The sequence below is a fragment of the Sinocyclocheilus grahami genome, unplaced genomic scaffold (genome assembly GCF_001515645.1).
Source record: "Sinocyclocheilus grahami isolate Dianchi unplaced genomic scaffold, SAMN03320097.WGS_v1.1 scaffold406.1, whole genome shotgun sequence".
NCBI lineage: Eukaryota > Metazoa > Chordata > Actinopteri > Cypriniformes > Cyprinidae > Sinocyclocheilus > Sinocyclocheilus grahami.
The window spans coordinates 647,744-664,003 of record NW_015505585.1 but is presented as its reverse complement, the minus strand read 5'-3'; the positions used below and the strand labels follow the sequence as shown (position 1 = coordinate 664,003).

The window sequence follows — 16,260 nt, the reverse complement described above, 5'->3', positions numbered from 1 at the left end:
TGAAATAAATCCTTCTGTGAGATGATGTGGCTTCTTACACAGAATAAAGCACGCAACATATTTCATAGTATTTAAGCAGTGATAAAGGCATTGCATTATAAATATACTTTATTTTAATGAAAATTATAATAATAATAACTCAGATAAACCGTATATTGCCGTAGTCATGTGTTTATTAGTCACGTTGAATCGATGAAAGCAGTTGAATCTTCTGTTTATTCAGCTGCAGCAATAGGCATTTTCTAGGTTTCTTCTGCGAGGCGTATTTGGAGTTTCAGCGCGAGAGCGCCCTCTGGCCTTTGGATGGAGATTTACTGCTGATCACAGAACCGTGCTTCACTGAAAGATACGCATGACAATCGCAGCTTCTGTCGAGTCGCGATCTCGATTCCATTTCAATATATCGTGCAGCCCTACTATCAATGCTACTTCTTTTTTTTTGTACTATCGATACTACTACTTTTTTTTTTAAAGAAGTACTTTTATTTAGCAAGAATGCAAACAATCAAAAATGACAGTAATGTGAAAGTGTAGTGACATGTGGCCAAGTATGCCATACTTGGAATTTGTGCTCTGCATTTAACCCATCCAAGTGCACACACACCGTAGTGAACACACACTCACTGTGAACACACACCTGGCGCAGTGGGCAGCCATATTGCTGCAGTGCCCGGGGAGCAGTTGGGGGTTCGGTGCCTTGCTTAAGGGTCTCACCTCAGTCGTGGTATTGAGGGTGGAAGAGAGCACTGTACATTCACTTTCCCCACCGACAATTCCTGCCGGACCTGAGACTCGGACATGCAACCTTCGGGTTACAAGTCTGACTCTCTAACCATTAGACCACGACTGCCAAGTAAAGACATTTATAATGTTACAAAAGATTTATTTCTCAAATAAATGCCTTTCTTTTTAACCTTCTTTTCATCAAAGAATTCTGGAAAAAAGTGTATCATGATTTCCACAATACTAATAATATTAGGCAAAACAAACTGTTTTCAACATTGATAACAATCAGAAATGTTTCTTGAGCACCAAATCAGCATATTAGAATGATTTCATGGGGGATCATGTGACAGTGAAGACTGTAGTAATTGCTGCTGTAAATTCAGCTTTTCTATCTCAGGAATAAATTATATTAAAATAGAAAGCAGTTTTTGTAAATTGTAATAATATTAGACAATATTACTGTGTACTGTATTTTTAATCAAATAAAAATCTTACATATCACAAAAATTTGATTATATTGTATGAATGTTTTACAAGTGGTGTTTTTAAATGCACTTAAAACCATTGTAGTATTTAAAAAGCGTGCTATTATCATGAAACCATAAACTGCACAGGTACACGAAGGTTGAGGATCCAGACACATTTATTAAAGGGGTAATCCACAATCAAAGTCAAAAAGCAGGCAAAGGTCATAACATGGGCTATCAGTTCAAACAATAACAGGGCCAAAACACAGGCAAATGGTAATCAAAAATAGACAAGGAAACAACTTGGCTTACTGGGCTTATTTAGGGTGAGATAACAAGGCTAATGAGACACAGGTGCAAACAATAAGTGCTGATGAGACCGGGCAGAGGATTATGGGGAATGAAGTCCTTGACAGAGTGGCAGAAGTCTTGGATGGAGTGCCCTCTGGTGTCCATCAATGGCACTCCATCTGGTGATCGTGACAAAATCTCCACTGAGAAACTGACTTAAATACTGAAGTCTGTGTCATTGTTTTTGAGCTTGAGTATAGAGGCTATAGGTCCTTGTGTAAAGACGATTGTGAGTTTTGTCTGACAGCTGTTGTAGCCAATGCAGTGCTCTCGTGAGCAGCTCCAGTGACTGCTCTCCATGAGAGGCCTCATGCAGTTTTAGCTGAGAGGCCCATTGATCCTGAAATCACAGAGCACTTCGCTCTGGAGAGGTCGTGTGCTGTCTCTCTTTACACCTGTCATTGGCACATACAGACCATTTCACCATTAAAGTGATTGAAATTTTAATATTTAAATAGGCAGTTTTTGTTACCTATTATGAATAGAGCAAGCACTACTAGTGGATATATTTTATCCTGTAAATAATATTATTTTTCTGTGTCTTCTCTAATGTCCTTTTCCTCTCTGCTCTCCTCTTCTAACACCATCTCTTCTTGCTCTTTCTTCACCTCTTCCTCTTATTCCCTCTTTTCTTCTTCGCCATTAACCCACTCCACCTTTTCTCAGGCCTTAAACACTTATTTTTCTTCTGCTCATCTTTTTCCAGGGTCTCTGGATTTTCACACATGGCCCAGTTAATGCACAGAGTGTCTTGATGGTATTTAGTAAATTGCATTTCCTGAGCTGTGTGCATTACTACTTACCCAGTGGTTATCAATATTTGACAGCATTCCATGTGCTTTTAAGAATATAGTGTACCTCTTGCTTTATTGACTGAGTTAACCAGAACCTTGGATAAAAGACATTGTTGTATAAGCTGAATTTTCAGCAGTCGTTACTCCAGTCTTCAGAGTCACGTGATCCTTCAGAAATCATATAATATGCAGTGTTTGTGTGTCCAAACTAGGGGTGTGCGATATATATCGTCTGCGATAATATCGTAATTGTTGTTTTAACGATGGGCGATTTGACATTATCGAGTATTTTGCAAGTCTAGACTAGTGCGTGTGTGCATTTAGTATGTTTTCTTTCACTGCATGAGTCAGTCTATTAAAATGCATTTAGAATGATCACAAATTCAAGACATGGCAGAAAATGTATATATTTATACCACTTCATATAGTTATTAAATTTCACATGAAGAGTGCCGTTTTTCTCCAAAAATTACCATGATTACAAATGTGACATTGAATTCAATAAACAATAAGTTAATTAAGAGACTTACGTTTTAGACACCATATTGCTTGTTTCTGCTCTATTTCGCCAACAAAAAATAATTCGAATACAGCCACAGCACTGTTTTGTGTCTCTGAGCAACATGACGGTGTTTCGTTCTTGAATGAATCAACCGTTTAAATGATTCGGTTCAATCGCAATGACTCACTTATTAAGAGTGATTTGCTGCCACCTGCTGGCGGTTTTCATTTCAAATTTCGTCTTGCATTAAACAAAATACATGTGTGTAAATACATCTAAATGCCACTTCAGATGCAGCTTCTGTGTTGATTTCATTTGCTTGGTAAAAGCACAAATGTCTGATTATTCTAATTCCCTGATTAAATGTAAGAATTTGACTCAAAAGATAATGGACACTTTTAGAAAAAATGGCTTTATAAAGGTAAAAATGGCCATAAAATGCAAAAATCTGTTTAAACTTATTGGAAAAGATTAATTTCTATCAGTATGAACTGACCACCACACAGAATATGAAGAATATTAAAAACATTAGGAGTCAGCTGTCTTCGGCAGTCCTTAAGGTACCAGCTCAATAACACACTCAGCAAAATATCGTCTAATTATCGTTATCGATAAAATCCCAGAAAATATCGAGAGATAATTTTTTGTCAATATCGCACACCCCTAGTCCAAACCCAGAATTGCAGCATTGCATGTAATGAAATGGCAATGAATATGTAATGAAATAGTGTTAATGAGCAACAAGAAGGCATATGGATCATTTAAACCACCAAAGATCCAGCCACCTGACTCTCTGACTGACTGAACACGCTCCTTTGCAAATTATTCTGTTAAAATTATTTCTCTCTCCCTCACACACACACACACGCAATGTAGTTAGCTACAGCCTGCTGAAAGGTGAAGAACAAAGCACATGCAACAATTTCAGTGGTCCTCGGTGATGTGTTGATTGTGTTGAGGTTTCAAATTTGGGTTCACACCAGTGTCATTGTGTCAGTGAAAGCAACCTGTCCGTGTTGTTTGTTTTCAAATCCCATCGTTCTAGCTCATTGTACATTATGCATTAAGCATGAAAATCCACATTCAGTACTATGCAAATATCAGTACGAATATACAAGCATCAATACTGCAAAGTAAACCACTTAGTAAATATATGAGCCGGTAGAGGTATTGCTGCTTTTCGTCTGTCTTTCATCTGTGTCACATGATCAGGCTGGGTGTCAGATGAACTGTGCAGTGCTGTGGGATCTGAGCTGCTTTACTGCAGATGCCTGGAATGAGGTTCAGAAAATGTGGGTGAGGCCTTACTCAAATTCTTACTTAATAGGCACAAGAAGCCAGAGTTTATATCTGTTACCGTTAACTGTGTTTATAAGGACATGAGGTTCACTGTGGAACTGCTGTGACTTACTATTAGCCTTGCTTTTCAGTAGCACTAGAATTACATGCTGACCAGCATGACATAGCAACATTGGCTTAACCAGTGTAAGTTTGTGAGCGGGTTTATATATTTTCTTGACCAATGGTTGACAGGGGGAGTATTCAGGGAAGCCTGTTTGGATTTTCTAATATTTTAATATTCAGGGAAGCCTGTTAGGATTTTTAATATTTTAGTATTCAGGGAGGCCTGTTTGAATTTTTTATATTTTAATATTAAGAGGGAATTCCCAACTTGTGGGAGCTGTGTGACGTCATCGGGGATTCCTGATAAATAGGTGTTGGGGGCGACAATGGCGGTCTCTCTCTTATTCCCATTGTTCCTCTCGGTCGTCTCTTTCTTTGCTTCCCTGGAGCGATTCAGTCTCTTTTGTTATAGTTTAATTTGTGTTTTTGTGCATTTGTTGATTCTGAGTAATCTGGTATTTAGTGTACTTTGTTGTTAGTTTTTTTTTCCCTTTCTTTTTTTCTAATCAGTAATGGGTAGTGGATTTATTTATTAGCTCACGCTTTGGTTATTTAGTAAGCATTGCGAGGGAAGCAGAAGACCGGAAAACTCACCCGTTTCATTTTATCGGGAGTCAGGTAAGATCTGCTGGTGAGAACAGGCTTGGCAGGTGTTTTCTGTTTTTATAGCTGCCCTATCTGTTTATGGTTATGGTAGATATGTCTTTGCATTTATTTGTTAATATATTTTTGTAAATATTTTTTTGTGAATTATTGTGTATTGTTTTCTGGTTGTTTAATTTGTTTCTTTTTTATTGAAGTAAATGAAGGCGTGGATTGTCATCTTGTGCTCTCAGGTTGCTGTTGCTAAGTTTTATACAGCTGTTGGGTGGTTGTATTTCAGACACACACATCATCCATAAAAAGCAACGATATGAAGAACTGTACTGTATGTAGCACTAAATGCAGCATGTTTAAGTGGAAACATTAAAGGGATAGTCCACCCCAAAATGAAAATTGTCCTCATTTACTCACCCTCGTCTCGATCCAGAACTCATTGACTTTATTCTGCGGAACACAAACGATACAATGGGAGTCAATTGAAACCAGGGCAGTTTAGTTACCAACATTTCTCAAAAAGTCTTCTCTTGTGTTCCTCGGGAGAAAGAAAATTATACAGGTTTCGAATGACATGAGTGTGAGTAAATGATGACAGAATTTTCATTTTTGGGTAAACTATCCCTTTAGTGCTTCTAGCTTCGATCAGAGCATGTTTTAAAACAACAGTAGCTATATTCACAATTCCCCCTCTGAATTTCTAAATTAGTTTGACTGCTGTGTGAAGAACAGCAATCTGAGCTGCTCTAAAAGTGAACATATTGCATTAGCATGGGTTAGTCAGTTGCCAGGTAGCCTGAGGCAGTGCCATATATCAGTGAGACTGGCTGCTCGGGCTCCTGGCCACTCCAGCGCTCAGCGTTCCCACCACGTTCCTGCTTTGATATTACTTCACACAGCAGCCCGCATCACGGTAATAGATGTAGACTCATTCATTATCTCCATCAATCACAGGCGCTTACACACAGGAGCTGGGTGTAAGAAGAGCCTTTAGTATGAGGACTGAGAATAGCAGACAATTGAATTAGGCTAAGCTCTATATGCGCCCTGTCAAGACAGTAATTATCTTGTATTAGTGAGGCAGGAGGTTCAAAGGTCAACTCAAGAAGGTCTGCGGCTGGTGAAGATGTATGTTTTGGTGGTTTAGCATTAAAGTACTGAGATACTGAAAGAAGTTTAATGTGCTTTTCGGTCAAGGACATTGTGAGAGGTTGTTTATGCATGTGAGTGTTTTTCACTGTATACTGTACTGTATGCTAATTGATTCCTCCATAGTAAATTGTTTGTTTGTGCCTGCGGCGCTGGACTGCATAAGTGTGATCTGTATGCAAAGTTACTTCAGTACTTTATTATTATGCATGAAAAGACTATAATCTCTTGATGGCAACAAAGTAAAGTTCAAACACATTTTTTCACACGAGGTCAAACTATATTTAATTACTAAAACAGAGTCAATAAGAGTTATTTAAACTGCAAACAATTTGTTGCAGGGCAGTCATTTAATTTAATATAATTTAAAGTTTTAATGTTGTTAAAGTTTATAATTATTATAAAATAAAACAATTTTATTTTTATTTTATTTCATTTCATTTTATTGTTTTAGTGATGCCCAAATTGAAATGATGTTGAAATATCTTGACACATGAAATTATTTGTGATTGAGACTTTTCTCAGTGAATAAATTATGTGAGGTACAACATCCGCACCTGCCACCATTAATATTTGTGGTGCTGTTTTATTAATTAATGATCTGAAAAAGTGATCATTAATAATAGTAGTTGAACATCAGCTACATTATTATATTATTATAACTGTAGTATTGTATACTGTAAAAATAAATTTCAAAGTTGTAAATAAAACAATATTTTTGGAGTACGTTTTACAAGAAAATACTATTTCAGTATTTCTTCTTTTTAAAAAAAAATCACATTTTATTCTGTGTTGCTTGCTGTTTCTTTGTCAAATAAATTTTAATATTAACATGGAATATATTATAGTTTTGTTGGTATTGTTTTGTTCCATATGCCTTAAAAGCATATTTTACTGAAAAATGAAAAGTCTGTCATCACTCACACCAGTATTTTTTTCCATACTGTGGAAGTCAGTGGCTACTGTCAACTGCTTTTGTATTTAGCAGCTGAAATAAATTCATACAAGTTTTCTGGGTGAACTATCACTTTAAAGGAACATGGATGAGGATGTTGTTGAGTTGCTTGTGGTTCAGCCCTGAAATGATCCAGTACACAGTGATAGTCGTTCAACTGAGAGTTTAAAGACTTAATCCGTGTATGTATCACTTTAAGAAGAAGTGTTCTCTGTATAATAACTCTGGATTGCCTATGGGATCTATAGAGAGGGTACAGGACAGAAAACCTCAATAAATTCAGTTCAGCTGGGAAATCAACACAGCACTTCCAACTCATTACGTCTCACACTCAGCCGACAGTTTACCCGCTTGTGTTACGTAGTTTCATCAAAGATAACATCTAATGATCAAAGCCAATGATGCTCGTCTGTGTGAATAATGATGCAGCGGAAACAGCTTGTCTTGAGCTGCATCCGGAGGCTCAGGAAGAGCTCGCTTAATCATACAAATGCTCAGTTGATTGTGTGTGTATGTATGTGTGTGTGCTATCTCATGATACATCCATGGCTCTCTCTAATGCATTGACGTCTGCTACTGTGGAGGATCTCATAAAGAGTTCAATATGCAAATGTCAGGGTGAAATCATAATATTGATCTGATATCTCCCCATGGAGCTCATAAAGGGCTCTTTGGAGTCTCCGTTAAATGACATGACAGAGTTCTGTCCTCGAAGTCCCGTGAAGATATTTTTATTTTGAAGGCTGGTTTGATATTAAACTTGCCAGAGATGAGAAACGAAATCCTTTGTCTTCTCCATGACAACCAAAATCTGTGGTTTAATTGGATTAGAATTTAGTGAAAAACATCACGTTCCATTACAGTTTTCAAAGCAGAATTGTATTGATATTCCTTAAACATTTTGGTTAGATGCATGATCTCAACCCCAAAGTGTTACTATTCCAAATGAATAATTCAGATAAACAGATCTTGATTTGTAGAACATTTTAGCATTTGTGCAGTTTTTGTTTGCTGGAAATGTTGTACTTTTCAAGAAATTTAAAGTTCAAAATTCAAAACTTTCACTGATATAATAAAACATGAAAATCATATTTTGTCTTTTTCCTGTAAAATATCTAAACATCCTTAAAAGTGGATACATTTACCCGAGAAGTAAAATGACATAAGACTTTTAGGATGTAACTAATAAAATACATTTTAGTGAGGTTTATGCTTAAACATTTTGCTAATGGAATAAAATTTATTTATTAAAGATATACATATACTTCTTGAATCTTAATAATTTATTCTTATTTTACACAAATTATTATAATTTTATTGGTACACAAGACAGAAATCGTGATTATGAAAATATAGTCAATCCAGAAATATTCCATTATGAGTGTCATCCATACAAATTCACACAATTTACACATTTTCTTATCTTTCCTGAAATGTGTGAATGGAAAAATCATGAAATTAAACAAATTCACAAACTGATTTCAAATACCCAATTGTTGCTTGATGGACTAGAGATCACTTGAACTTAGGGCTGCACAATTAATCAAATTGCTAACCGATTAATTGTTTATATTAACAATTTCTAATCGATTAATTGTTCAATTTAATTGTTTAGTATTAATCTAATAATGCAATTATGGATGCCACAATTACGTAATCGTTCAAAGCAGCAATTAACCGTTCAAAGTCCACTTATTTTATTCTGCATGCTTAAGATGTGTTTTTTTTCCCTTTCTACATGTTATCTTAAGGGTTTTTCCCATTATTTTAGTTTTAGTTTTAGTATAACATTATAATGCCATTCATATTTTTACTTTTTTATAATTTAAAGAAGAAACCAATCGGATGTATAGTTGACATTTGAGGCTTAATTAAGTTTTTCAGTTAGTGTTTTCAGCTTGTTTATTTTCATATAAAAATATGGCATGCAGTTGCATCAAACAATGGTTTAAACATCATTCAATGAACATTGTGATAATCGTAATTAATAATCGCAATTACAGTTTCAAGGGAATAATCGAAAATTATGATTTTTGTCATAATCGTGCAGCCCTACTTGAACTGCACTGCTCTTAGAAATTCTGGGTGGTCTGAAACATGATTAATTAATATTTCCTGTGCGTATTTCCAAGGACAACTTCTACCTGTCTGTAAATGCACTTTATATTTGTTTAGTCGTGTTTGTTTACAAGCCTATCTTTTGTCTGCGAGCCTTTAAAGAGTGTGTCAGTAAGAATCCTCTGCTCGTTCTCTCTCACCCCGTGTGTTTGAAGTGCCTTTGCCTTCAACCCTCTCCTTCTGTCTTCATCTCGGGTAATAAACACGCACCTACTTCTAATGAGAACCATAAAGCCTCTCCCATGTTATTCTTGCTCAAATTAGGTAGCAGTACATTTTCTGGCTTCGTGAATGTCCCTGTTGGTGCTCTTAATAAATTTAATAACCTCAGTTCTGTTCTCTTTATCCCCGTCAGGTTGGTGTGGAGTTTTGTAACAAAAGAATTCCTGTGTGCACTGGAATATATCAGCCGAAAATGAGGAACTGTTGAGCGTGAGTATGATTTCATGTGTTCCCCAAATATTGTGTTGTATTATGAGCTTTGTGGAAATCCGCCTGGTTTACTAAGGCATTCAGATTAACCTCATTCTTGACCTGATTGTAATATGCTTAATAATAATTTGATTAGATGGGACATTGTTTAATATGCAGCTCTCTGTTGGTTGGTGTATTATTGTGGACAACATGAAAGAACTCAAAGTTGTCCGTGAGAAGCCAGAGACAGATGGGGCAGTACACACACCTACGCTCACATACACTCATCTCTTTTCAAGGAAAATACAGTCTGTTTAATAGATTAAGACAGGAGGATTAGGCTTTCACCTGGTTTTTGGTCGATATTCTGCTGCTCTTAAACATGCTATATATTTTTGAAATCAGTCATTTATCTTGGTTTTCAGAAAATATTTCCAAACATCCTGAAAAGTTTACTTGTTATGAAAAATTGCATGAAATTAGTTGACTTGCGAATAGATCTTAAGCGAGTATCCAAATTATTTTGGAAATATTTCAAGTTGGTTTCATATGGTTTTGAAAATCTGTAGACCATTTTCAAGAACAATTACTGACTTTCAGGAGTTTCAGTTTAAATCATCCCATTTTAACAAATGTAATAATAACCATAGGTGGAAATACCGGGGGGGTCGGTATTATCTGTATTATCCTATCGGAGGGTTGTCCCCCCTAAACATATGATTAAAAACCACGCTGTGCATTGTAAATAACAATGTTTTATACTTTAAATAATTGTGTAAGTAGTAAAACAACACAAACGGGGCAAAAATGCGTTTTAAGTTTAGAAACATTTTGAGTCTACCCTCCCTTGCCTCACAGTGCATTGGTCCAAATGCCTGCTTTCCTCTTTTACATCACCTCTACACACGAGTCCGGTGAGAGAGAACAAAGCCAATAAGGCTGTCAAGGCTATTTTATTCACTTAAACATCGGATGAAGTGATTATTTTCTCTTTAATACAGATTATGCCAATGTATTTTTCAATGAGTCCGCTATGTTAGCAATAATAACGTTACCTGCTTGAGGGAAAGGGTTGCCAGGTTTACATAAAACCCTCTACTCAAAACTAGCCCAAACTATCTGTGTTTCGAGGGGTCCCCTGGTAAAAATCGCATTCCGGGGGCTAAAATACACGTTATTGGGGTCGCTTCAACCCGCGGACATGAAAAACAACCCACGGCAACAGTGATAAAGTAGCCCAATTCCACAGGAAAACCACGGACTTGGCAACAGTGTGACGGATAGTAATGTCTACAACGGATGCAAGTGCTGTCGCAGCGCGACCACAACAGCTTTAAGTTGTCTAATTTGGCACGGTCTCTCTGCTGCACTAATTGTAGTAAGCCATTCCTCTGTGTATACATATCCTTACAAGTACAATTGTAGCTGTATTATTTGTGTCCCCTTCAAAAATTGCTCTTGGAGAAATTTTATGTTTATTGTCCCGCCCCCCCCCCCCCATATTTTTCTTAGAACGTGAGTGTACCCATCTGAATCAATATTTTAAAAAATAAGTATAATTTTCAAGTTTTTTACAAAAACAAAAAGAAAACATTTTGAATATTGAATTTAAAATAAAATTGAATAAGCAGTGAAGCAGTTTTAAAATATTTTTCTTTGAAAAATTAAACTAAAAGATAATTTCGAGAATTTCATTCTTTTATAAGCCCGCCCCCACCCCATTCTCATTTCAGGAATGTTGTACCTCCCTGAAATTTTTGACTTAATGCCTGCCAAAATATTAAAATTTATTTTAATGCAGAAATAAAAAACATGCACATCATCCAAGTCGTTGTATTTACAATATAAATTAGACTTTTTAAAATATAAATTAGTAGAAAAAGTGAGCCTCATGTCATTGACACTTTACAGTTTTGCTCAAGTAAAAATTGCATTTAAGGATGTTTAGATATTTTTACTGGAATTCGACAGCAACCTATTATGACAATCCAGATGTTCACAAATGACCTCCAGTTGTTGTAGCTTTAGGCTAGCAGCTAAACAGAGTGCTTTCAGACAAATAGCAGGTGCAGTTATATTGAGTATGGAGGAACCATGAGCCAGCCTTGGGTTTCTTCCATGGCTGTGTCTCCTGTGAATCAGCAGTGTATGTGGATTAACTGTCCTGCACAGGACTATCATCTGATACTGCACTGGATGAGAGTCATGGCTGTTAAGTTATCTAGGAGTGCTCTGTAGAGGACTAATCTGACACACACTGATAAGGGCTTTTGGAGTGCTGCAGCCCGGCTGCTTTCATTAGGACAGAACTGTTTGCTACACAGGAACACCAGTTAAATGGAGGCAGTGACACGGCCTACGTAATTTAATCACACTCATGTGCTGCATGAATGTTCAATCTATAGCTTCCATAACGCAAGCAAAACAATCATTTCACTGCATAGTGGGTCTGCAGTGTTTGATAAGATGTGATTTGATTTGAAACACTTTAGTTTTCCATTTTTCGTGTTTTTGAATTCTGTGGGAATAGATGTTGAAATATGGAAGAGCATATGAATCATTCTTTCTGAATTTGTATTTTCAGTGCAGTTGTAACAGCATGTACCCTTTGCTAAAAAAGAACATTGGAAATGAGAGGTTGTTAAACTTACAACCATCAATTGTCTAGATCATCCATATATTTTAATAAACATTCTAATCCCACGCAGCATGAGACATAATGTCGGGAGCACTTTGAAATAAATGCGGCATGTAAAAGAAAACATCATTCAGTCCACAACAATGTCTGAGTATAAGTCGATCTGAAGAGCAGTGCTTGATGAATAATCTAGAATGACGTCCATTGACTGCGAGGTGACAGCCAAGAACCGAGGAAGATATGATGCCACTTTTTTTTTTTTATGTATTAATGTAATTAATTCCTGAGGGTTCAAATTCTACTAGCTGTGTTCTTGATCTGAAATCAATATTGTTCTTTTATTTTAGGTCATGACAGTATGAGTTATAAAACCTAGTTAAACAGCTAGAAGCAAGGGCATAGGAATGTTCTCAAAAGTGGGTGGGGCATAGTATTAACATTTTCAATGTGACTCATGAATATTAATTAGGTAATGTAACATATGCCTAGTAGTCCTAGCTGATTTCCAGTAAAAAGATTGGTTACACTTTATTTTGATAGTCCACTTTAGACAGTCTATTATCTATAAGTAACTTTGTAACTACATGTCAACTACATGTCAACTAATTCTCATTAATTTGCAACTACATGTCTACTAACTCTCAGAGTAGACTGTTAGGGTAGGTTTAGGGTTAGTAGAATAAGTTGACAAAGAAAGTGTTAGAAGATATTAAGCAGACAGTCTATTAATACTCTACTAACTGCTAGTTGACATGTAGTTGCAAAGTTACTTACTGTTAATATAATGTCTAAAGTGGACTATCGAAATAAAGTGTTACCAAAAGATTTCCTGGTAACTATAGTAGGATTTAACTGATAGGTTTCTACGTCTCCTAAAGTTAAGTCAAAACAAAACTCTTAAAATGTAGTGATTATTTCCAAAGTATTAACTTTTATTTTTTTTAAGATATTGCATATGTTATAATGATTGCTTTGTTTTTCATCTGGTTAGAAGAATAAAGGTGTGACACTGTAATTTAGTTTAGTAAATTTGGGTGAAATTAAAGTTGTGATGTAACAGAAGAGCATTTCTTCTGTATTGTGACACATTGTGACTGTATTGTTGTGATGTTTTTTATTTCATACTGGCCTTAATAAAATAAAATAAATGGCAAAAGTTCCGAAAAGAACATGGGCACGCATGAAGGCAAAAGACTCATTGAGAAAGAAAAGCTGATGCTTCACCTTGACAATAGTTCTTCAACACAGCTTCTGTTTCACATTTTCCAGTATGGTTTTGTAATGTAATTTCTCTAGACTGGGATATTTGATATGGACTTTGGAGCGATGATAAACTCTCATAAAGGATGAAGAGAAAGGACTCCATAAATAAAGCATCCCTAAGTTCAGTGACAGAGCTGCATTGAAGTTGCTGGCATTTTCTTAAAAAATAGGCCATGTTTTGCCATTTATGTGTGCTGTTGCCCATCTTTTGTGAGCGAGAGTGAAACAAGCCGTTTTTGGCACCAGCGAGCATGTCACAGCAGAAGGTGAAACACGTGGTGGGAGATGCACTTTCTCAGAATGGTGGCTCTGTGTTGCCTGTGGCAAGAGCTCTGCTCATTAAATTTTCAGTTTAATATCTCCATATTTCCCCTCTTTTCCCATATTCTGCTCCCCGTTTAAAACCGCTTTATCTGATGAGAGCATGATGAGAAAATTTGATTCAGATACTACCTGAATCACAAACAAGGGATAATGGAAGTGAGAGACATTTGTGACCCTCATTTTTTAAACGCCAGCTATGCACTGGTGGGCATATGATGCTCACGCTGAGTACAGATGACGCATTGTAGTACAAATCCCACTACTACATCAAAATGACAGATGAGTCAATCATTATTGATTCTCCTGAAGAATATCATGGTATCCCCAAATATAGAAATAACATGTGCTGTCATTGGCTGTACATCTTACTTTTTGTGTCTCTTTTTAACTTTTAAGTTGTGATTTAAATGTTTTTCATGCAGTTTCATATGCATGCATGTCTTGACTGCACTAGAAGTTGATTAGCCTTTCTTGTTGGATAAGACAAGATAACTTTACGTAATGTAAAGCATGACATTATAAAGTGTACGTAGTGCATGTAACTCCAGGATATGCTGTTGAGACACTTAATGGTTATTATGGATATCTTCATGCTTACATTTTTCTTCAGGCAGTAGTTATTCAACATGCTTTCAGCACAGAATCACTGCAAAACCCAGTCAGCTGCCTCCAGGTAGGCAACTGAATTGTTATCCCAAGATACCTTGCTTTGGACATATTCAAAGGTAGCATTGCATGTACCCTAAACGGTGACGGCAATCTCAGAATGCACTGAGCTGAGCAGTTTAAGATGGTGGATATGAGAGAGAAAACACTGAAACAGTGATTAAAGTTTAAAGTTTTTTTTTAGGGATGCACCGATACCATTTTTTCAGAACCGATCTGTTTCGATACCAACAATTCGGAGCATCAGCCGATACCGATCTGATATCAGCTCAGTTTTTTATTTTTTTAATCGTTGTTGAATTTCTATGCGTGTTGACCTGATCCTCACTCTTTTGTGTGTTAAACACAATCTACTAAATGTAGACAACTTCTAACAAATGAAAAATTATATAATAATTTATAACAAAAATACTATTATAAACTAGGTTAGTGGATAACTCTGAAGCAAAAGTTACTCTAAAAAAATCACGAGTGCACAATAATTTTATAAAATCTAAACATTTAGTGAAAAACATTATTTTGTGGGGCGCAAATAAGAGTGAATAAGTGTTGGACTAAATCTGGTAAAATGTTACACATTCATGAAAAACAAGTAAATATATAAATATATACTATACATTAAAATTAAAAGACATTTATTTTAAATGTATAATCTATGTATACACAGTAATGAGGCAGCAACATATGATAGATCAAGAAATGCTATTAATTATGCTACTATTTTGAGCATAAGTGTTATCATATGAAAGGCTCCAATACAGAGCGGCAAAAAGCTCTTATGCGCATCCTGTGCAAAGAATGATGCTCTTGAAGCAAGATGGAGTCACAGTGCGCAGCACTCCACAATCACATAGAAAAGTTCAAAGCACAGAGATATTGATGCATAGTGTATAATATCTGTGCGATAGTTTATTGAGCCTTTTCTTTTAACAGTTTTAAATTTCAGGTACTGTGCTCGTGAAGTACAATTTATTCATAGTGCTCTCTACTCCACTGTTGTGATCTAACAGACACCCGGTAAAAAGTAACATAATTTAGAAATAGCACTGAACTCCAGCAAGATAAAGTCTTTACATATAAAGTATAAGTATAGGAACATTGAGTTTTATCGCCTTGATGTGGGGAGCAAATAAGAGTGAATAATTGTAGGACTAAATCTGGTAAAATGTTACACATTCATGAAAAACAAGTAAATATATAAATATATACTATACATTAAAATTAAAAGACATTTCTTTTAAATGTATAATCTATGTATACACAGTAATGAGGCAGCAACATATGATAGATCAAGAAATGCTATTAATTATGCTACTATTTTGAGCATAAGTGTTATAATATGAAAGGCTCCAATACAGAGCGGCAAAAAGCTCTTATGCGCATCCTGTGCACAGAATGATGCTCTTGAAGCAAGATGGAGTCACAGTGCGCAGCACTCCACAATCACATAGAAAAGTTCAAAGCACAGAGATATTGATGCGTAGTGTATAATATATGTGCAATATTTTATTGAGCCTTTTCTTTTAACAGTTTTAAATTTCAGGTACTGTGCTCGTGAAGTACAATTTATTCATAGTGCTCTCTACTCCACTGTTGTGATCTAACAGACACCCGGTAAAAAGTAACATAATTTAGAAATAGCACTGAACTCCAGCAAGATAAAGTCTTTACATATAAAGTATAAGTATAGGAACATTGAGTTTTATCGCCTTGATTGTCGTAAAATGCGACACAGTTTGCATGCGTACTGTGCTCGTGAAGTACAATTTATTCATAGTGCTCTCTACTCCACTGTTGTGATCTAACAGACACCCAGTAAAAAGTAACATAATTTAGAAATAGCACTAAACTCCAGCAAGATAAAGTCTTTACATATAAAGTATAAGTATAGG

General features: G+C 35.9%; 1 protein-coding gene across 2 annotated transcripts in view; it reads left to right on the top strand.

Annotated features, from left to right (window-relative positions):
- The window catches only part of LOC107550721 (disks large-associated protein 1-like), a 148,318-nt gene that overhangs the window by 55,219 nt on the left and 76,839 nt on the right, over nt 1-16,260 (top strand). For both annotated transcript variants that reach the window (XM_016232084.1, XM_016232083.1), the window contains exon 2: nt 9,419-9,495. The gene's annotated coding sequence lies outside the window, so the exon portion shown is untranslated. The remainder of the gene's footprint in view (nt 1-9,418; nt 9,496-16,260) is intronic.